Genomic DNA, 22,530 nt, shown 5'->3' with positions numbered 1-22,530 from the left:
TGCCTGGGTTTATACACTGTCATAGGGCAATTTCAGTTTACGCTAATTTTGAGAGTTTGCTTTTGTACAATATTCCATTTACTGAAATAATAACATATTAGCATTTATAGTGTATATCATCTAGCTGCTGCCTTCCTTAAAATATTCAGAAAAGATTTAGATATTTTTCAAGTAAGGATATTAAGCAGGATGCAGAACATCTGGATTAGATGCCAAATGTACTTAGAATTATTTTGCCTCTTGAAAATTGAGGCCAAGTCATTAAGGAATTGTTGATAATTATCTGATGTGCATCTCTTACAGCTTTTTCCCCCCCTTTTGGCTTTCAAACCTGGGAGTGCAAAAATATTATGCAATCAGTTAAAATAATTAATTACATAAAGGACAAAAAGTGAGCATCACAGAAAGTAATGAGGGCAATGCTTAACCTGAAATATTTCTTGGTACTGGTATGTACAAAAACAAAACCATGCAGTGTCTGTCTGTGTTTTCTGTTTAACAAATTTATATGGCTGCTCAGATAGTGACTGAGGGCCTTACAAAATTAAAAATCCAAAATATAGAAACCCCAAACCTCCCTGACCCCCTGGCAGCAATATCAAAAACAATCAAATCAATGACTTGATTTGCTCTGTGTCAACCTAAGGTCTCCATGCCTGCTGATGGAACCACATCTTCAGCGCCTTCCAGAAAAGTATCAATGTGAATCCTATATTTGTGGAAACAATATTCCATAGGAAGGCAGGCACCAAAGAGGACCCTTTCTCTTGGTTCCACTAGATACACTTCTCTGACAGATGGGACCCGCAACATACTCTGCCTTCCAGTTCTGGTGGGATTCGGTAGATGTAACTGGTGACGGATGGTCCTTCAAATAACCTGGCCCCAAGACATGTAGGGCTTTGAAGGTTATAGTCAGCACCTAGAATTGAACCCAGAATAAACTGGCAACCAATGTAGCTCCCACAAAAAGCAGGGATACATGGTCAAGTCTAGACTTGTGTAAAGCTATGCAGACTGCTGAAATCTGAGCCAGCTGAAGCTTCTGGATATTCTTCAATATTCATTCCATGTACAGCGGGAGGTGGTAGGGCATTGGTGATTATGAGAAGGGCGTGGTACAGGAATGGGGATAACTGATGCATAACTCACAGTTGTACAAAGGCCTTCTGGGCACAGCTGCCATCTGTTACATACCAGGTTTGGGGCAGTGCCACTCCATCCACAAACAAAGATGTTAATTCTCCAATAATCAAGAATCCCCGAACCTGAAGCAACTCTGTGTTGCTAGAATTCAGTTTCATCTATTCCTCCCTATCCTGTGAAAGTCCAAAAACTAAGAAAGATATGCTGAGCTGCTTCAAAGCAGTCTCATTTATTGTTCCTTGTGCATAGATAGAAACCTTGCTAAGCTAAAGCAAACTAGTTACGCCATTAAACAATACTCTTGAGAGCTTCTAGGGAGGAGCTATTCCGACTATCCTCCCCCCACTCAAGCTACCTAAACTCTGCTGTCTTTTACTTCTCTGGAATACATTTTCCCTCTTCCGCATCTCCAGACCTCAACAACCTCAGGCACTAAGAAAGGGCAGTTGCAGCATCACTTAACTCACTATAGGTAAAGGTAAAGGTTCCACTTGCACATATGTGCTAGTCGTTCCCGATTCTAGGGGGCAGCGCTCATCTCTGTTTCAAAGCTGAAGAGACGGTACTTTCCGAAGATGTCTCCATGGTCATAGGGCTGGCATGACTAAAGGTCAAAGGCGCACAGAACGCTGTTACTTTCCCACCAAAGGTGATCCCTATTTTTCTACTTGTATTTTTTTTTTTTACATTCTTTCAAACTGCTAACTCACCATAGGCAGAGATATAAAGTTAAGTCACCCCACTGTGTCAGATAATCTCCAGGTCATTAAAGTTTAACCAAGTTAAACAGGACTGGAGTAAAATTAATTGTATATTATTGTGTATTGGACAAAATGGGTAAAATGGGAGGTGGGTAAAATTCATTGTATATTATTGTGTATTGGACAAAATAAATAAATAAATCCACTTTGATCAGGTAAGCCGGGAGGGCGAGTAACATTCAATTGGAAAAATTGTCGCCGCAGCCGCCTGGCCGGGACTGACAGCTCCGTCCACGACTATCGCTCGCAGAGCATCCTCCGCCTGAGAAGCGGGCCGTTTGATTCGTTGATGCCATCGCATCTTTCGAGCAACCTTTCGCGAGTTCGCAATCCCCAAACGAGGAAAACCCGGCGAGTCTCTTTCCGCAGACGAACTGCGCTCCAGCCAGGCCCCTTTCCGGGGGAGAGCCACGTGGTCACCTATTTGGCCCCTCCCCTTTCAGTAGCCGGATGGGGTGCGGGAGGGGGAGGGGGAGGAGGAAGCCCGTTGACGCGGGGGTTGCTGGGTAGTCCTCTCCAGGGGAGGGAGGGAGGAGAGTAGGGGAGGGGCAGAGGAGGAGGAGGAGGAGGAAGGAGAAAGCGGCAGGGACCGCCCGGGCCTTGACATCGCCGCCCACCCGCTTCGGTCCCGTCTCAGGCTCGCAGCCGTCGAAATGGAGCGGCGCCGGAGATGGTCCTCTGCCGCCGAGCCTTCCTTTGGGCGGTGATCTGCCGCGGCCCGCCCTTTCCCCCCCTTCTCTCGTCAGCGGAGCCGCCGTTGGCGGGGTGGGGGGGCCTTTCTCGGCCTTTTGTGCCTCGCGCGGCAGCGGCAGCCCACTCCCACCCGCCCCCCCACCTCACCCCCGAGAAATGGTCGGGGGGGTAGCGGACTAGTCCGTGGAGGTGAGTGATGGGCGGCTCGGGGAGGTGGGCCCGTCGGATGGGCCTTTGGGCTGGGCGGGGCGAGGCGCAGTTTAAGCAAATTCGGAGCCAGATAGGCCCCGGCTCTCTCTTTCGCTCTCGCTCCGGATTGGGGCTGGGGGTTGGGGCAGCGGACCACTCGCCCCATCCTGCGGGGAGCCAACCCTTCACTTAGCGAGGTGCCTGCCTTTGTATGCTTGCCTTCCATTGACTGCTGCGGGTGGGGTGGGTGGTTGGGGGGGATCCGGGTTGAAGTTGGATTTGGCTTCCCTTGTGTCCTCCCCACCCGAGCCTTGTCCCACGCCCTGAATTCCCCGTGACTTCGCTGTCCGGTGGCTTCCTGTCCCCGGCTCCCCCCTCCCTTATTTTGTCCCACGCCGACCTAGGTGTATTTTGGGGCAGAGGGGGCAGAGACGTTGCCTTGGAAGGTTTGAGCGGACTGAGACCTAGAGGCTCGTGTTACAAAAGGGACAGACACGGGTTTTATATCTATGAGTCATGTGTGTCTGTGTACGCTAATAAATGCATCTAGTCTCTCCTATATCTTCTTTCTGTCTCTTCTATCTTTTCTGCTATTCTCTCTATATTTTACTCCTATATTTTCTCTTCTATTCTTTCTTTAATATATTCTATTTGAATACTGTATATCCTCTAGAATCTTCATTGTGTATTATTGTGTATTGGACAAAACAAACAAATCTATTTATGCATACACACACACACACACACACACACAGAGGGCAAGTTTTTAGGTGTTTCTTTTGCCTTTCGCAGATGAAAGAGAGGATGGCCTGTCTCTCCCCCCCCCCCCCTTTCCTTTTCGGAAGTGTCAGCAAAGATAAAGAGAGACAAGATAAGCTTTTGACAGGAGAGCCCAGTCATCTCTTGCACCCGTTGGGTTTAGTCAGAATCCGGGCTTTGACGTCATGGCTTTGTTCCTTCTACTTTTTTGCTGTCTGTGTTTGAAAAGCACTGGGCATTCCGAAATCTCATTCAAATGTATGACGCTTCCAACAACACCCCCCCCCCCATCCTGCCACTTCTCATATAATAAAAGCGCCCTCGCGCTGTTTCAACACATCACAGTTGAGTCAGAAAGGAAAACCAAAGAAATCTGCCCTGATAGGGTTGTTTCTTACTCAGAAAGAAAAAGCTTGGTGGAAAAGAAATGACTTCCCTTGGAGCTAAACTCAAAACAATGGGGTCACCAGCCTGATTTCCAGAGGAAGGGATGTTCTAACAACCCCAAGTGCCTGTGCTGATTAAGATTTATTGCAAGTTTGGTAGGTCCAGACAATTTATGCTGGGCTTTTCCGAATGACTTGATTTTTCTAGCCTTGCCATGATGCCTGCTTGCGTCGTTTTTGGGCTGAGAAGATCCCAGAAACGTTTGTATTGAGGTTTGGGTTTTTGCCTTTTGTGCCTTTCCTTCAGTCCTCCACTACATGTCCTCAGTCACCAATATATTTTATGGTGTTTCTTTTTGCTGTTGGGGAAGGTCATCCCAGGACACTTCAATTTATCATCATGCCATGAATTAATTGCATTTAATTTATTCTCTGATATTCTACTTTGTTGAATACCTCAGATAGCTAACAAATTTTTAAAAACCAACACAGAAAAAGACCCTAAAGTTAAAAACATAAACTTCAATACTATTCATTAATTGTTAACATTTGGTAAAATCTGTAAAAATAAATTACAGATTTTCCAAAAACAAATGTTTAGAGGACTATATTTCTGTTATTGCCTTGCCAGTCCATTGTATCATTTTTGTCTATTTTGCCACACCCCATTAGTCTTTGCCATATCATGCTTGGAGCAAGTGCTTAGGAAATCAATAGATAGCAAGCCTCCAAAGTACTTGTGTTTACAAAACTTGTGAAGGATGTATATATAAAGGATTTCTTGCGAACTTTCAGACTTGCATGTGTTTTAAATAGAATGGGGATGGTCTCTATAAACAAACAACAAAAACAATTATTGACTGGTCCGCAAAAAGATTCACTGTTGGTTGCAATTGTGTGTACTATTGCATTATACAAGGATTGCCAGGACACAATTCAAATATCCTAAAACTATTCCAAGTATATATAATTTCACATCTTTAAGGCAAAGGAATATAGGAATAGTTCAGAGTTTTTGTTCAAAGCCATTTAGACCAGGGTTTTCTGCACATGAAACAAGCACATTGAGTTGGGCTTGGTGCCAGATAATTAACCAAAGTTTTTGAAGGATCAATTTTATATGGCCTCATGTTGCCAAACCAGTTTCTACCCTCACAGCTGCATTTTGTGCAAGCTGTGCTCTCCAATTCAATTTCAAGGCATCTCGGTGTGAAAGTGTTTTGTATTATTTTATATAAAACTATACAGTATTGAAAGTTGAAGTAACAGTTGGAATTGAACTATGTGTTTTATACTACTAAAGAGTTTGGGCAACTGAGTTGACAGGTAAATTTAATATACATGAATTATGACATAATTACGATAAATTATATTGGGAACAAATTCACCTAGACCAGTGGTTTTCAACTTGGGGGTCAGGACCCCTTTGGAAGTTGAATGACTTCTGGTGGCTTAGATGTTTACAATCTGACCAATCAGACATTTACAATGGGGGTGTCCCTCTGACCTCCCTGCCAATCAGCTTAAAGCTGTGTTGGGAGAATTGGCACTAGACTTATGATTGGGAGTCACCAAAACATGAGGAACTATATTAAGGGGTCGCAGCATTAGAAAGGTTGAGAACCACTGATCTAGATAGACCACGCCATTCTCTTGATTTATGGACTTGGATGCTATCAATCTACAGTTCCTCCATTTTGTTTATTGATTGTCATCCAGTCTATTATTGATCAAGCATCTTCATATTGTGGTACAAGTAGTCCTCAACTTACAACAGTTCAATTAGTGACTGTTTCAAGTTATAATAGCACTGAAAACTAATGACTGTCACACTAATGACTGTTGCATTATCCTCATGGTCACATGATTTAATTCAGATGTTTGACCTTTTTTCATAATTATGACTGTCACAGTGTCCTGGATTTATGTGATCCCTTTGGAACCTTCTGATCAGCAAAGTCAATGGGGAAGCCAGATTCATTTAAAAACAGTGTTACTAATTTAACAACCGCAATGATTTATTTAACAAATTTGACAAGAAAAGTCATAAAATGGGGCAAAATTCACTTAACAAATTTCTCACTTAGCAACATAAATGTTGGGTTCAATTGTGGTTGTAAGTTGAGGACTATCTATAGGCAGTTCATAACTAGGAAACTGAGATCAGTGTAAAATATTGTTTACTAAATTCAGGTGTCAGAACTTACTTTTGATACTGTGATTTGAAACAAATTTACAAATGTGAAGAACCAGAGAAATTGTTGTTTAATTAAAAACTGTTTGAAAAAAACCCAACCTTAATCCATATACAGTACATCTTTTAATTCATTGCTGTTCTTAGATTTGGGTTCAGATTTGGGATACAAAACTAGCCTGGATTTCATTTTTCAGTTTATCACTCATTGGCAAGATTCTATAAAATTGTATATCAATCACAGATTGTATAAATGGCTAATGGTATTAACATAGCACTAGTGGTCTGAATGATTGTTATGACTTGCATAAATTTTGGTGGCAGGCAATATTGTGCATTCCAGATGTTTTGAATTACAACTTTTATAAGTTTCAGTTAGCATGAACAATACTTTAAGTAGAATTATTCTAATGTCAAACATCTCAGGATATTACATCATTCTGTTTGGCAATCTCACTAATTATGAAGTGTGATGATAACTTTCTAAGCTTTAAGACAAGATTACCTCTAACCCTAATGTGCTATACTTAAAATTTATTATTGATTGTGTATTTGTTAGTTTTTCTTCCAATTTTGGGGCTAAAGATATGTTCTGTCCTACACTTTTATTTGTAATGGAAATGGATGGAATCATTAATTCCCAATTAATGTATTGGCAAGGTGGAGAGATTTTTAAGAAGTGAATCAGTATCTAATGTCACACATAGCAGCCCTTAAAACTAACTTCCTTTCCAAATCAGGGAAGGATAACAAAGTGTAGTTGAAATTGAAAAGAGTTGTTACATATGCTATAAGTCTTTCAAAGAAAGATAATGCTGGTAATATCCTGAGAGTAGGTAGTCCTTGACATATGACTGCAATTGAGCCCAAATTTTCTGCTGCTAAGCAGAAATTTTGCTTTGTATTATGTCTTTTCTTACCACAGTTAAATGAATCACTACAATTGTTAAATTAGTAACATGATTGTTAAGTAAATCTGGCTTCCCCATTGATTTTGCAAAAGAAGATACTGCAACTGTCATGAATACATGCCAATTGTCAAGTGGCTGGATTTTGATCACGTGATCATCTAAAATGGTTATAAATAAGAAAAATGGTCATAAGTCACTTTTTCCAGTGCCATTGTAACTTCAAATGGTCACTAAATGATAATTGTAAACCGAAATTATCTGTATTTGACCACATCGGTCAAATAAACATAATCTCAATTTATAACCATTTAGCGCCAGAATGAAAATCGAAACTGATAGTTCTATATAAATTTTACTAGTTTATAGTGCATACACAATAGACTAAAATCCTATTTTTTGTTTTTAGTGCTTGTATTGGTCATATTGTTTAGTGATTGTTGGAACTATAGCCCAGGAAAACAATATTAGAGAAAGACTATGATAGCATAGCGATAAATTGTTTGCTAGCAAACATTTATTGAGAACCAGGAATATTATGCTTTTACTATAGCAAAAAGTTGATATTTGCCATATCTTTGATGAGTAATACTGTTCCTCTTAATATTAAATAAAGTTCAAAATTTGTTAGCTATTCATATTTTTAAAAAACTTTTAATGAGCTCTGATCCAATAAGTGATTTATAAATGTCAAAATGTCAATATCTTTTCTTAAGATATGCATTTATTTTGCATTCTTTTCCCAATAAATATATGATCCATTTATTTTCCTTATATGGTGTGTTTAGAATTCACCATCTCCAAATAAACATATTTTTTAAAGTTGTCAACTGCATTAAAATATTTGAGGAAGTATGATTTTTGATTATATAAGTGTGCTAGTTCTCTAGCACCAGGAATTAGAAAGTATGTTTGCTGGAAATTATGTCCACGTGTTACAGATGTTCATAAAACACCTGCTTTGTGCATGATGCTAGTCATAGAACACTCACTTATCTGGAATTGGCTGTTGAAGCTGTTTCTGTCCAGAGACATCATTTTCCCCAACTTAGCTTTTCTTTATAAATGGATGGGAGTATTTGTACTAAGTATATATTCTCCTAACCAAACTGCCAAAATCTTACAGTGACATTACTTAAAAGGTTTTGCATAAGGAATTGAATTTCATAAATCGTTATTTCCATAACTCTGCTATTAACTTGCACATAAAACTAAATCTTGGGTAATTTACAAGTATATTCCATGTAATGAAAGTTATCGCTAAAGACAACAACATTGCTATACAATAGTATTAACAACATTTTGATAAACCATATCAATAAATATTGAAGTAATCCCCATAAATAAAATGCATTTTAACATGAACAAGTGGGATATAAAAATGGATGTATGGAATTGAATAAGGATGTTGCCATTTTTTTTAAAAAAAACTGTAAACCACTTTTTATCATTAAAAAATTTAAATTATCTTTTATGTGTGAAAGCATGTGTACAAAAACACCAAATAAGAATAATTAACAATTAGCTAGTTTTAAGTATAATGTACAAAATTCTGCATATTGTATTAATGTAGAATTTTCCTACCTCCAGATAAGTTTGCAGTGTTGTAAATAAAAAAGATCAACATAATGCTGAAGTGGAACGGTTTTCTTTTCCATACCTAAGACATACCTATGTAAGTGGTGCTTCTTTTTTCTCTTTGACAATTTGATGATGTTTTGTCAAGTTCATAATGCCTGCTTAATTGCCAGTTTTGCTTTGCCTATAAACCGTAGCTGGAATGATAATTGATTAGATGTTCTCTGCTTGTATAATTGAATTTATGTAAGCCAGGGAAGTTTTCTTTAGCACAATTTTTAAATGTAATGCCTTCTGAAATACAGACTTAGAAATATTTATGTCCTGTTATTCCACCCTGAGTATATGACAACATTGATGTGGAGGGTTGGGGAGGTGATATCCAGAGCAATATGAGCATTTTTCTTCTCCTTATCTGGAGAGATACAGAGGTTTATGTATCAGTCTCTTTTAGAAACATGCTAGTCCGCCCTTCCCCCTGCCGCCCCCCCCCATCCCCACCCAGAAGTCTCCTCAGGGTAAGCATAGTTATGCAAATTATAGAAAAAGAACTAGTAAATCAATTAAAGGCATAAGATTTTTAAAAAGGAAACATGTAAAACTAGTTTACATCAACTCAGTCACTGTGCCTCACATACCTCTCATGTTCGTGCAAATCACCTTAGCTACCATGAAACATGCAATTATCATTTTGGTTGTTGTTTTTCTTTGTTTAAACTTCTCATTTAATTTCTCACCTCTTGTTTTGAGGAGCTTGCCAATTCTATCCAACCACAGTTTTTCTTTCAATCAGGCGTCCTTCCACTTTCTTTCAGCATCAATTTATTCACGGTTATCTTTTGTTTTAAAATCCTCCATTCCAACTGTGTTTAGTTTTTCTTACAGGTAATCCCTGAGTTATGAATGTTCCCTTAGCGCAGGGGTAGGCAAAGTTGGCTCTTCTATGACGTGTGGACTTCAATTCCCATAATTCCTGAGCCAATCATGCTAGCTCAGGATTTCAGGAATTTGCCTACCCTGCCTTAGCAAATGTTTGCAGTTATGCGATAAGCGCCCCTAGCGTTTACGAACAAGGCATAATTATGAAATTATGTATGTATGTTGCAGCATCACAGCAGTTGTTCGCCCTTGTTAACAACCATAGAAGCTCTGCAATATTCACTCTGCCTATTCCTCCATCCCCTCCCTGCCAGGTCTTCAAAGGCACTTTGCCTATGGAAACTCACTTACCTTGTGTAGCTCTCCTCTCTCTCATGGTTTCTTTACCCCGTTTGGCTTTTGATGCTTTTGCAGAGAACAGAAGCCTAACATATCGTGAGATCATGCAAGATCAGTAGCGTGAGATCTCGTGCTACTGATCTCATGTAATCTCACATTTTAGGCCTGTATTCTCTGCAAATTGAGGCCTAGACATTTGCAAATGGAGAGAAGGCTTTGTTCCTTTGGGCTTTCCCTCTGCTTGCCATTTCCTTACTGAAGTCTACAGGGAGATTGTGTCCCTGTAGGCTTCAGCAGCCCTTTGCAAAAAGCCTTTGTCGGCACCAGCCAAGCTTGATAGGGGTATATCCCTCCGAAGCTCTGTTCCTACCAGCAAAGGCTTTTTGCAAAAGACTGTTGAAGCCTACAGGGAAGCAATCTTCAAGTGCTTCTGCATTGAGAAAGGAGGCCCAGAAGGGTGCAGGCATCCCTCTGGGCTTCCTTTTTTGTCACCAAAGGCTTCAAGTGGTTTGGCTGAGAGAAAGGAGACCCGGAAATGTGCATGGATCCCTTTGCAGCTTGTTTTTTCATCACTGAAGCATTTTGCCAATGAGAAAGGAGGGAAGAAACAGAGAGGCTGGAGATCTTCATAAAGTAAGTGTTCCAGCAGGGCAGGATGGGGGGTGGGAGCAATTGTGGTGACTCCAGGTAGGAAGAATGAGATTTCTCAGTCGATCAGGGGAGGTCTTGGGTGGTCTGAAGTAGGTGCCCTGTTCCATCAATAGCCGCCCCTCCCCTCCCATGGCTTTTCCAACCCCGAGATACCTCATTTGCACTTAACAAACTGCCCATTCAATTAGTGAATCGGGGTAAGGAGGGAGTGATCGTGTTCAAGTTACACAATTCACTCCTACAAATCCTTGGAATGGGAAGGCTCCACTACAGTGAAGAACTGCAAAAATTTTTACTACCATGCTCTGGGCATGGCTTATTTTGTGGTGTTGCTTTCTGGCCATGTGACCAAGTGGGAGTGGCTTGATGAATATGTGACTGGGAGGTGGCTTAAACATGTGACTGGCTTTGAGTATGGTGTGATTGTGTAGCATCGATTGTTTTTAGTAATAATGGGTTTTAACTTGTTTTTCTTAATATTAGATTTATATTGTATTGTATTGTTATTGCTGTTGTGAGCTGCCCCGAACTCTCGGAGAGGGGCAGCATACAAATCTAATATACAGTATTATTATTATTATTATTATTATTATTATTATTATTATTATTTTTATTGGTGGCCAACTTGACATCACTCACGTCAAGGGTTTGGGTTAGAGTTAGGGTGCCTGGCCTCTCATCGCCTCAAAGAGATACAATTTCCCTACCTATTCACTATTACTGAACATCCAAAATACAGTATACAGTGTTCCCTTGATTTTCGCGGGGGATGCGTTCCGAGACCGCTCGCGAAAGTCAAATTTCCGCGAAGTAGAGATGCGGAAGTAAATACAATACACCATTTTTAGCTATGAACAGTATCATAAGCCTTCCCTTAACACTTTAGACCCCTAAATTACCATTTCCAATTCCCTTAACAACCATTACTCACCATTATTACTGGTACTCACCATTGAATAAGACACTTAGTGATCCTGATATTTATGAACATAATTACTTATTAATAATAATTATTTTTTTGTTTTTTATTTGCAAAAATTATTTGGTGATGACGTATGACGTCATCAGGTGGGAAAAACCGTGGTCTAGGAAAAAAAACCGTGCAGTATTTTTTAATTAATATTTTTTGAAAAACCGTGGTATAGGCTATTCGCGAAGTTCGAACCCGCGAAAATCGAGGGAACACTGTACTATTCAGTTCTATGTATATATGTCATATGTGTACATACATATTACAGATAGGCACACAAAAATATACATTATAAACTATATAAATTGTATGTGTGTGTACACACACATACGCATGCACAGCTCTTCTAAAATTATACACATTCATCCTCATTTACTGTGATAGGAAAAACAGTGCAGCTGTCATAAATACATGCCAGTTGCCAAGCACCTGAATTTTGATCGTGTGATTAAGGGATGCTGCAACAAATGTCATAAGTTACAAAACACTTTTTTCAGTGCCATTGTAAGTTTGAACAGTCCCTAAATGGTTTTAAGTCGAGGACTACCTTATATAATTCAATTTCATTCTCACCCATTTTTCTTGGTTTATTTATACTAGTCATTTAAAATGCACTTTTGGACATATTACTGTCATTCTCATACAAATCAACAAATACTTCTTTCCAGTTTTCTCTTTTACTGAAAATAATTTCACCATATTTATTTTTAATTTAGTTCATTCCATTGGAATTTCCTTTTTTTTTTTTTTTTGCCACCTTGGCTCACTTTCAAAACTACTTTGTATTTCCTTTAAAATGATTCTGCCTTTTCGTTGTGTATTTGCTAACAGGAAACAGTAAGTAGCACACATAGTTCTTTCTGAATAGCAGTGCTTTGAGTGATGGTTTGCCTCTATCAGCATTCCTGCATGATGGGAGGAAGGATCAAGCTAGTAAGGGAAATAGGTAGCAAATTCTCTGGAGATTGTAATAGTGAAACATCCTTGCTTGCCCATAATCTGCAATTTACAAGCTGTAGAATCGTTGATGCTTTCTGAGTTTGGTTGCTTGCTTGCAGCACTATGAGAGAGGAAAGAAGCTAAAAAGGAAACAAAAGAACAGAGCACCTTTCCACAATCAATACCCAAATAAGCAGGGATTGATACAAGGATGAACAGATAACAATTAAGCTATTTCTTAATCAAAGAACTACCAATTTAGACAACAACCAAGCAGTAAATAACAATTTATCAAGGAACTATCAAAAAGAAAACAACATTCCTATCAACACTAGCAGGACAAGCTCCTTCATATTAACAGAGAGCAAACCTCTACCCTCTTCTAGCACTGAACATGTTCCCTAGTCTGGTAATGAAATGTCTGCAAGCAAACAACAAGACTGAGAGAGCACCAAGGGTTCTACAGTTCAAACATGAACTACATATACAGGTAGTCCTTGATTTACAACCACAACTGAGCCCGACATTTCCGTTGCTAAGTGAGAGATTTATTAAGTGAGTTTTGCTTAAGTTTATTATCTTTCTTGCCACAATTGTTAAGTGATTTCCTGCAGTTGATGGTAATGGGTTGTTAAGCGAATTTGGATTCCCCATTGACTTTGCTTATCTCAAGATTGCAAAAGGCGATCACATGACCCTGGGACACTGCAACTGTCATAAATGAGTCAGTTGCCAAGCATCTGAATTTTGATCACATTACCATGTGGATGCTGCAGTGGTTGGCTATAAATATCTTTTTTTTAAGTGCCATTGTAACTGAACGGTCTCTAAGTGAACTGTTATAAGTCAAGGATTACCTGTGTTCTATTGGTAATTTATAAACAGTTTGAGAGGGAGTGAGAAGATCACTGCAGGGAAGGTAGCTGGATCTTAACTAACAACAATATTGGTCAGGTCAGAGTACATTATTTTTGTTTATCAACTATGAGTTAATGGATATATACATATTTAGTACAAGTTTGTTTGGAATTGTAAGACTTCCATCCCATGGATGAAGATTTATATGGGTTTTGATCCATTTAGGCTTGCTATCTGCTAGGAATGCAGAAGGGACTGCTAGGAACTTGCCAAAAAGCTGGTTGTTCTGATGTGGGGGAAGGATTGCCTGCATCACACATTGTGTACAGTGATAGCTTGTCTTACGAACGGGATGAGTTTCGTAAGGTGAAAAGTTCATAAGACGAAACAATGTTTCCCATAGGAATCAATGGAAAAGCGATTAATGCATGCAAGCCCAAAACTCACCCCTTTTGCCTTACACCCCACTGGGAATCCCTGCCTCCGGACTTATGTTGCCAGCCAAAGCGTCCGTTTTTGCGCTGCTGGGATTCCCCTGAGGCTTCCCTCCATGGGAAACCCCATCTCTGGACTTCCATGTTTTTGCAATGCTGCAGGAGAATCCCAGCAGGAGAATCCCAGCAGTACAAAAACGAGCGCTTCGCTGGCAACAGAAGTCCAGTGGTGGGGTTTCCCAGTGAGGGGAGCCTGAAGGGAATTGCAGCATCGCAAAAACACGGGAGCCTCAAGGGAATTCCTGCAGCATAAAAACGGGTGTTTCACTGGCAACAGAAGTCTGGAGGTGGGGTTTCCCAGCGAGGGGAGCCTTTGGCTGGCATCCCGCCTCTGGATGCAGTGGCGGCTTGGGTTCATAAGGTGAAAATAGTTTGGAAGAAGAGGCAAAAAAATCTTAAACCCTGGGTTCGTATCTTGAAAAGATTGTATGACGAGGGGTTCGTAAGACGAGGGTATCACTGTATTTTAAATCAGGCTCGTTGATGCTATTCAATTTTGCAGCATGCCATAATTTGCATAGAAACCAGAAAATCCTAACCAAAGAGCTAACAGTCTGGACATAATCAGAGAATTAATATGAAAGAGAGGAAGGAAGTTTGAAAGTTGATTTATATAGTGCTAGCAGTAACATGGGAGTTTACAAGTCACCTAAATTCTTTCTTTCTTTGAATATGCATGTTAGGCTAGATTGTGTAAGGGAAGTAAAAGATACTAACGCAATGAACCATCAGCAAATAGAGCTATATGAATTTTAGTTTACTTGAAAATATGTAAAATTGAAAGAAACATTAATAGGAACAAAGTGTTGGAAGATACCAGTGGAAGAGTGGAAGTGGTTGTTTAAGGCTTCAACTTATGACAATTGTGACATCATGTGTTATTTAGGGAGGAAGTTCAGAAAGTGAGTAGAATTTGAACTAATCTTTCAATATTCTGTAAGGGAAGAAGGAAAAAAGAATACAACAGCTAATAAGAATGAGATGTTGATTCCTGAGATTATACTTTCAGATTATAGAACCCTGAATATAGTAATAGCACTTAGACTGATAATACCGCTTCAAGGTAGTTTATAGCCCTCTCTAAGCAGTTTACAGAGTCAGCATATTGCCCCCAACAATCTGGGTCCTCATAAATGCAAATGACAGTTATACAGTAACAGATATTAATATGAAACTCAGTCTATCCTATTAATTAACATATTTTTGAATTAAATTAATTACATTTATGAAATGAGAAAGGATTTTCTCACTATCTTTTATTACCTTCATCACTCTTTTCTGTTCCCTTTCCCAATAATCCCAGCCCCAAGCCATTTAGAGACCTTCACAGAGGATTAATGAAATCCTCTAAGCAGTGTAGTTTAAAAGAATTGGGTGTGTTCAGCTGTTGACAGCTCATCTCATTATATAGTAACTTTTCTATCAATCTTTACCAATGCCTGTATTTTGTCTTCCCAATTAATATGAAACTATGTTAAGCATTTCTATTTTATGAATGTTATAACCAGCAACCATCTTAATTTCCCCAAATCTCTTTTAGCATATCTTCTTTTTATAAAGTTATATCAGTTATTTGGATATCAAAGATTGTTCTCTATTCTTCATGAAATATTTTTTAGGCTTATGATAAAGTCTTCTCATAAATAAAACTCATATACTTAAGTCATAAACATAAAAGTGTTCTCTCTTCCTTGTGGTTGAAATAAAATTAGCTTGAAAGGGAATTCCTATTTACATCATAATTTTTCTTTTTAATCATTCTGTCAGATGTTTCAAGGCTTTTCTTCTTTATAACGGGATGGGACTTAATAGCTAGAAAAAAATTAAACTTTCCAATCCAGTTTATTTCTTTTAGGTCCATATGTTTTTAGCAGATTTTTTTTGTCAGCAAAGCATTTACAAATCTTACTACCGTATATACTCAAGTATAAGTCGACCTGATTATAAGCTGAGGCACCTACTTCTGCCACAAAAACTGGGGAAACCTATTGACTCCAGTATAAGTCAAGGGTGGAAAATGCAGTGGCTACTGGTAACCTATAAAAATGGAAACCAATCAAATTACATCAATTGAGGTGTCAGATTAGATAGACAGACAGACAGACAGATGATGATAGACAGACAGACAGACAGACAGACAGACAGACAGACAGACAGACTGACTGACTGACTGACAGATAGAGATAGCTAAAAATAAAATGAAATGGCCAGACCTCTTTTTCCCCATTGTGCCCAGCCAAAAAGCAAGCAGCTGCAATCCCTGGCTGGGGACTGGGCAAAGGGAGAGACAGATAGAGAAGCCCGGCTGCTGTTGCCGATTCTGCCACTTAGCATTCCTCCCCAAGCTCTCCCCCCCACCTCCACACCTCCACCGAGGCATTCTGAGACTCGAGCCTAAGAGAGGCTCCTCTGGACAAGCGAGGCAGGCGAGCAGCGAACGCACAAACTTTCTGCGGAGCTTCTTCTTCTCTCCTTGAGGCGAAGCAGCCGGATGCTGCACAGCAGAAGCTGTCTGGGCGGAGCAGCCATGGACAATGCAGCCGCCTCGGGAAAGCAGGCGGTGGGCAAAGTGGGAGGCGGCTTCTGGGAGAGAGAGATAGAGAAGCTTGGCTGCTGTTGCCGATTCTGCCACTTAGCATCCCCCCCAAGCTCTACACACCTCCACCAACGGGGCGGGTGAGGCAGGGGGCGGCTTCTGGTCGGACGCCTGGAACTCTTAGGCTCAAATCCCAAAATGGCTCAGTGAAGGTGTGTGTCTGTGTGTGTGTGTGGGGGGGGGGGGTAGAGCTCGGTGGGAGGGAATGCTAAGCGCCAGAATCGACAACAGCAGCTGGGCTTCTCTATCTCTCTTCTCCAGAAGCCGCCTCCTGCCACCCGCCTCGCTTGCCTCCTGCTTTCCCGAGGCGGCTGTATTGCCCATGGCTGCTCCGCCCGGACAGCTTCTGCTATGCAGCGTCTGGCTGCTTCGCCTCAAGGAGATAAAAAGAAGCTCCGTGGAAAGTTTGTGCGCTCGCTGCTCCCTTGCTTCGCTTGTCCCAAGGAGTCTCTCTTAGGCTCGAATCCCAGAATGGCTCGGTGGAGGTGTGTGAGGGGGTAGAGCTCGGGGAGGGGGGAATGCTAAGCAGCAGAATCTGCAACAATAGCTGGGCTTCTCTATCTCTCTCCCCCTTTGCCCGGTCCCTGGCCAGGGGGGCTCCCTCTCCCGTTTGCCTCCCTCTTCCCGCACTTCCTCTGGCAGCGGGAGGAAAAAAAGGTCCCTTCATTGAGAAATAATTTGCGTGCACACAAGACGCCAGAGGGGAACATCTGAAGAGTCCCTGCTGGTGCTTGGGCCATCGCAGCCCCCGAGCACCGTCAGTGACTCGAGTATAAGTTGAGGTCGGATTTTTCAGCACATTTTTGGTGCTGAAAAACTCGACTTATACTTGAGTATATGCGGTACTTATTTCTTCAGTTTGATTGAGTTCAGGAGAAAAGTTGCTATGGAAACATTTACATTGCCAACTGAAGGCATGAACTTTGCTATCTGGTTGACATTTCAGTTGAGATACCCAATTAAATTAGTATTTTCTGCATTTAATTCTTCTAGTCTCTCTCCCCCTCTCTCTCCCCCCCTCCCCAATGTAATGTCTAATATTTCTTTCATTTTTTCTAATATTAAGTTATTTTATTTTGGTTTGGGGTTTTTTGTTTATTTTATTTTAGTAGCAGCGTATCTTTACTATCAGTGTCTACAGTGTCTGAAACATATGCCTGATTTTTTCAGTTGTTTATTAACTTGTTCAAACGTATCTGCTAAATCCTGCCGAAACATGTTTGCTGGCATCCCATTATGGGGTTTTTGTTGGTTTTTTTGGAGTTGGTTTAATTTAATTTCCTGCTGAGCCAGCTTCTAAGCTACTTCGTAGGTGGTGCTTGATTTTTGCTCAACCTAATGAGATGTTCTCCTCCATTGTTTCTTCGGTATTAGAATAGGATGCCCTCTCATCAATTCTTGATTTACCCATCTAAGGCTTAATTCCCTGCCTTTTGATAATTACATTTCTTAGGCTTTTTTATTGTTTATTTGGCCAGTAAGTTGTATAATAGTAAAACAGAAGAGCTCTTCCCTGGTTTGGGAAGAGAACAATTAGCTCAACAAACCATCTTTTTTAGTGTCCTCCACCCCCTCAAACCATCCCTGCTTTCAATCGTATATTGAAGGAACAAAGGGAAGAATTTGGGATCAAAATGTTTATTTTTGAAATAAAATCAAATGAATAGAACAGAACAGAATAGAATTCTTTATTGGCCAAGTATGATTAGACACGCAAGGAATTTGTTTCTAGTGAGTAAGCTCTCAATGTACATATAATACGTAGTAGTGATTAATGTAATCACTGTAAAATACATTCATTATAAAACATTAGATATAACACTTAGTGATAATCATGGATATTAAATAAGTGATCAACATAAATCAAACTAGGATGCTAAGTAAACAATATAAATCATAAAATATATAGTCAACATTAATTTCTTATTGCTACCAATCTGCCTTCCGTTGAGGAACAGTATATCAGACAGGGATGTGAAAATATCTACAGACCCCTCTCATGCTGGACATAAACAGTTTCAACTTCTACCCTCAAAATGACACTACAGGGCACTGCATGTCAGAACAACTAGACACCAGGAGTTTTTCCCACTCTGCTAAATAACTAATTCCCACAACACTGCCAAACTATCTAAAAAGGCAGCATTACCATCATTATTCTCATCTTCCCTATTGCCTATCTCCTTATCTTACAACTGTAACGTATTCTGATCAGGTAGGAAAATCATAATCTAATAGTAGTACTGTGTTAGAAATTAAGTTCCTGAACATTCACTTACCCATTAATTTCAGCAGGTTTTTCTACGTCACCTCTAGTTTTTGTTTACATTTCAGTTCTCAATCTTCAGACTGTGATCATAGAGAAAATTTAATGACATGTATATCTTAACATTACAATACAAGATAAATCTACAATTTGAAATTATACAAAATTCACAAAGTGTTGACTTTCATATAATCTTGAAACCAATTATGGGAATTAAAGTAGATTTGTTTTTCAGATACATTAAATCTATTAATTGTTTACTTCTGATCTTTCAGAGCCCTTTCTATTAGTTGTTACCTTTTCTATTAGAATATCTTCAAATGGATAGTTGCAACTATTAGGCTTTACTGTGAACTGACGAAACTGCCTTCTTGATTCTTCCTCCATAACAATGATGACGACAGCCTCCTTCTTCTATAGGAATTTATTTGTCTTAGCTGAGCCACTAAATGGTCTGATGTTCATTCAGTACTTTACTTCAAGTGGTCTGCTAGAGCGATACAACTTTTCATAAGGACTGGCCTCGATTTAGTTATTTTTGACTAGACAAGTTTTCAAGTAAGAAACTTGTGTGAATCTCAGAGACTATGGTGAGAAAAAACTTGTGTCATGCCTAGGCAGATATATCCCCTTAGTTTACAGAGATTATGTGAAATAATTCAGATAATGTTAGGTTTTATCAGTTTCAAGTTCATTTTTTAATTTATCCCTAGACATAAATTATGTCGCAAATTTAAGAACTCCTACTGTTGATAGGCATCTGCTCCTGTTTCTATATGAGCTTAGTGAGAATTTCAGTTTAAAAGTTAGATACGGCATGCAGGGCCATTAACACTAAGAAATTGCTGTTAGCAGAGCAATCACCCAAAGATGTATTTTGGCACCATTACTATTTAATCTGTATATCAATCCTCTTGTAGTTAAAATAAATAATCTAGCTCATCATCTGCCTAAACGTAAGGACAGACTTTTTGCAATCTTCTTATATACTGATGGTGCTATGCTGTTATCTCAGACACTAGTTGGTCTAAAGCAAGCTTTATGGGTTCTAGCTTTATATAGTGTAGCGTAGTATAGTAACACTCAAATAAATTATGCTAAAACTAAAGTATTAATATTTATTAAGTGCCTTAAATTCATCCCCAGCAACTGAATAAACACCTCGTCAAATCTCCAAGTATGTTATAAAGGTAGTTTCATGCATCTAGTAAATGTAGTGCACAAATAGAGAATATTGCCCAAAATGCACAGGAACAGCCCGATAATCTTTTTTATTACAATTTTTACATTATTATTACATTAGAGATGCAATTGTTCAAATTTGCCTCAACCAAAAACTATTCTCAGCCGGAAGATGGGCATAACCTTTGTTCAGAGTGTTAGGAGTTGAAGAACTGCGGTTTAGTGCAATTTTGATAATGGGATATCACAATGGACAGACACAATCTTTAAACAGCAGGCCAAGAACTTGGATGATGTATCACACCCAGAGATACGTTCCTGGGCAGTCATTCACTTTCCTCCTCCCCCACTTCCATAAACCAAGTAATAATTCCTAAACTAAAGATCCCTATTCTGGCAAGTTTTAATGTCCTCCTAACAAATGTTCCTGGGGAAAATTATGTGGTAGCACACTTGAATACAGATGTTGACCCTATAATGGGGTTGATGTATGTTCTGCTATATTGCTTCTATTACAAAAACAGTTGCTTGCAGGTACAATAATATCATACTATCAACTGGAATTTTCAAATCGCCCAGTATCACTTGGATTGTTTTGGATAAAAGAGTTGTTAACTCAGAAGAACCCATAGGTTTTTTATTCTGTGAGAAAGTTAGGTGTTTACAAGTTGCTATAAATTTGGAGCTATTTAGTAAAGTATGGATTTAGAGTACAAACAAATCCTTTTTAGAAATATGAAGAGTAAAGTAGAGACATATTGTGGAGCATTCTCAGAAGACTGACAGAGAGAGAAAGAGACTGGGGGACTACAGGTTTTGTATGTAACAATAAAGAAAACATAGCTCTTGCTGGTAAGAATTTTGAATAAAATACAGGCTGTCTTTACAACAGCAAATGGAACTGGAATTGCCATTACTAAGTGACAGTTGTAGAGCACAATGTCATGTGACCGTACTGCTTAGCAACAGCAGTTTAGGCAGTCCCAATTGCCATCATTACGAAAGGATCTTACGTGACTCCTAACTTACTGATGGCTTTGCCATTGACTTTGCTTCTTGGAAGCCAGCAGGGAAAGTTGTAAATTATGATCATGGAGACACTGCAACAGCTGGAAATCTGAGGTCTAGTCATATGTATCACCGATCAGCATTGTCACAAGTTTGAAAAGTCACTGAATAAATGGATATAAGCCAAGGACTACCTATACTTTATTCAAAAGTCCTCAATTATTAAAAAAAACTTTTTAAATGTTAAATTAGATAATACATTTACTTATACAACAAAAATAATATTTAGATTTGATTGGATTCCATTATGTTTGTATAGAAAACAATTGTCAAAACTGGAATTTTGTTGGAAGTGTAATAAGGATCATGCTTCTTTAAAAACACGTTTTTATAATAAATCTAATAAATATTTCCCAAGATTTGGGAGAAAATATGATACTGCAACAAAAGCAAAAATTCTCAGAGGGTATTACGGTCTTAAGCTGCACACCTAGTACATGAACATTGACAACTGGATAATCAATGTAAATGGATTCTCTCTTTACTATGGTCAAAATACTGATATTGCAGCATTGGGAATATAAATTTATGGGCCCCTTTCTTTCAATGAATTGAAGATATGATTGCCCTTGCCACCTACGAATTGATTGTCTATAGATGTAGACTCTGTAAGGACAAGCATAATGAAATATAGGACTCATTTATACAGAGCACAATAGGTTGTATAAATCTATTAGAAATATTTACATATTTGAATAATATTTACATTAGATTATATATAGCATTGCTTATTACTATAATGATATACGGTATGTCACAGAAATGAGTACACCCACTCATATTTTGTAAATGTTTAAGTATATCTTTTCATGTGACAACATTGAAGAAGTGATATGTAAAGTATTGAATATACAGCTTGTATAACAGTGTAAATGTGCTGTCCCCTCAAAATAATGCAACACACAACTTGGAAACAAAAGTAGTAATGTCCAAATGGGGCCCAAGTAGCCATTTTCCATCCCTGGTGTCATGTGACTTGTTAGTACAGGGTCTCAAATGTGAAGGGAGAGCAGGTATGTTAAATTTGGTGTTATCGCTCTCACTCTGTTGTACTGGTCACAGGAAGTTCAACATGGCACCTCGTGGCAATGAACTCTCTGAGCATCTGAAAAAAACAAATTGTTGCTCTACATAAAGATGACCTAGGCTGTAAGAAGATTGCCATGACCCTGAAATTGAGCTGCAGCATGGTGGCCAAGACCATAGAGCAGTTTAATAGGATAAGTTCCACTCAGAACAGGCCTCGCCATGGTTGACCAAAGAAGTTGAGTGCCTGTGCTCAGTGTCATATTCAGAGGTTGGCTTTGGGAAATAGATGTATGAGTTCTACCAGCATTGCTGCAGAGGTTGAAGGGGTGGGGGCTGGAGCCAGCCTGTCAGTTCTCAGACCACACACCACAAGCTACATCAAATTGGTCTCCAGGGCTGTAGTCCCAGAAGGAAACCTTTTCTAAAGTCTTCGGAGAGGAGCGGCATACAAATCTAATTATTTATTATTATTATTATTATTATTATTATTATTATTATTATTAGTAGTAGTAGTAGTAGTAGTAGTAGTAGTAGTAGTATTAGTATTATTAAAGATGATGCACAAAAAAGCCCGCAAATGGTTTGCTGCAGACAAACAGGATAAGGACATGGATTTCTGGAACTATGTTTTGTGGTCTGATGAGA

General features: G+C 39.2%; 1 protein-coding gene across 4 annotated transcripts in view; it reads left to right on the top strand.

Annotated features, from left to right (window-relative positions):
- Positions 1–2,376: 2,376 nt before the first annotated feature.
- AFF4 (ALF transcription elongation factor 4) overlaps positions 2,377–22,530 on the top strand; it is a 56,310-nt gene continuing 36,156 nt past the window's right edge. The window contains exons 1-2 of one of the 4 annotated variants that reach the window (XM_070739323.1): positions 2,377–2,789; positions 8,627–8,711. The gene's annotated coding sequence lies outside the window, so the exon portion shown is untranslated. Of the gene's footprint in view, positions 2,790–2,889; positions 2,987–8,626; positions 8,712–22,530 lie in introns of those variants that run through there. The other 3 variants (XM_070739324.1, XM_070739325.1, XM_070739326.1) reach the window with 3 other exon arrangements.

The sequence above is a fragment of the Erythrolamprus reginae genome, chromosome 2 (assembly GCF_031021105.1).
Source record: "Erythrolamprus reginae isolate rEryReg1 chromosome 2, rEryReg1.hap1, whole genome shotgun sequence".
Classification (NCBI taxonomy): Eukaryota; Metazoa; Chordata; class Lepidosauria; order Squamata; family Dipsadidae; genus Erythrolamprus; species Erythrolamprus reginae.
Note: the sequence above shows the minus strand (reverse complement) of the source record. Positions and strands in the feature narration are given on the sequence as shown.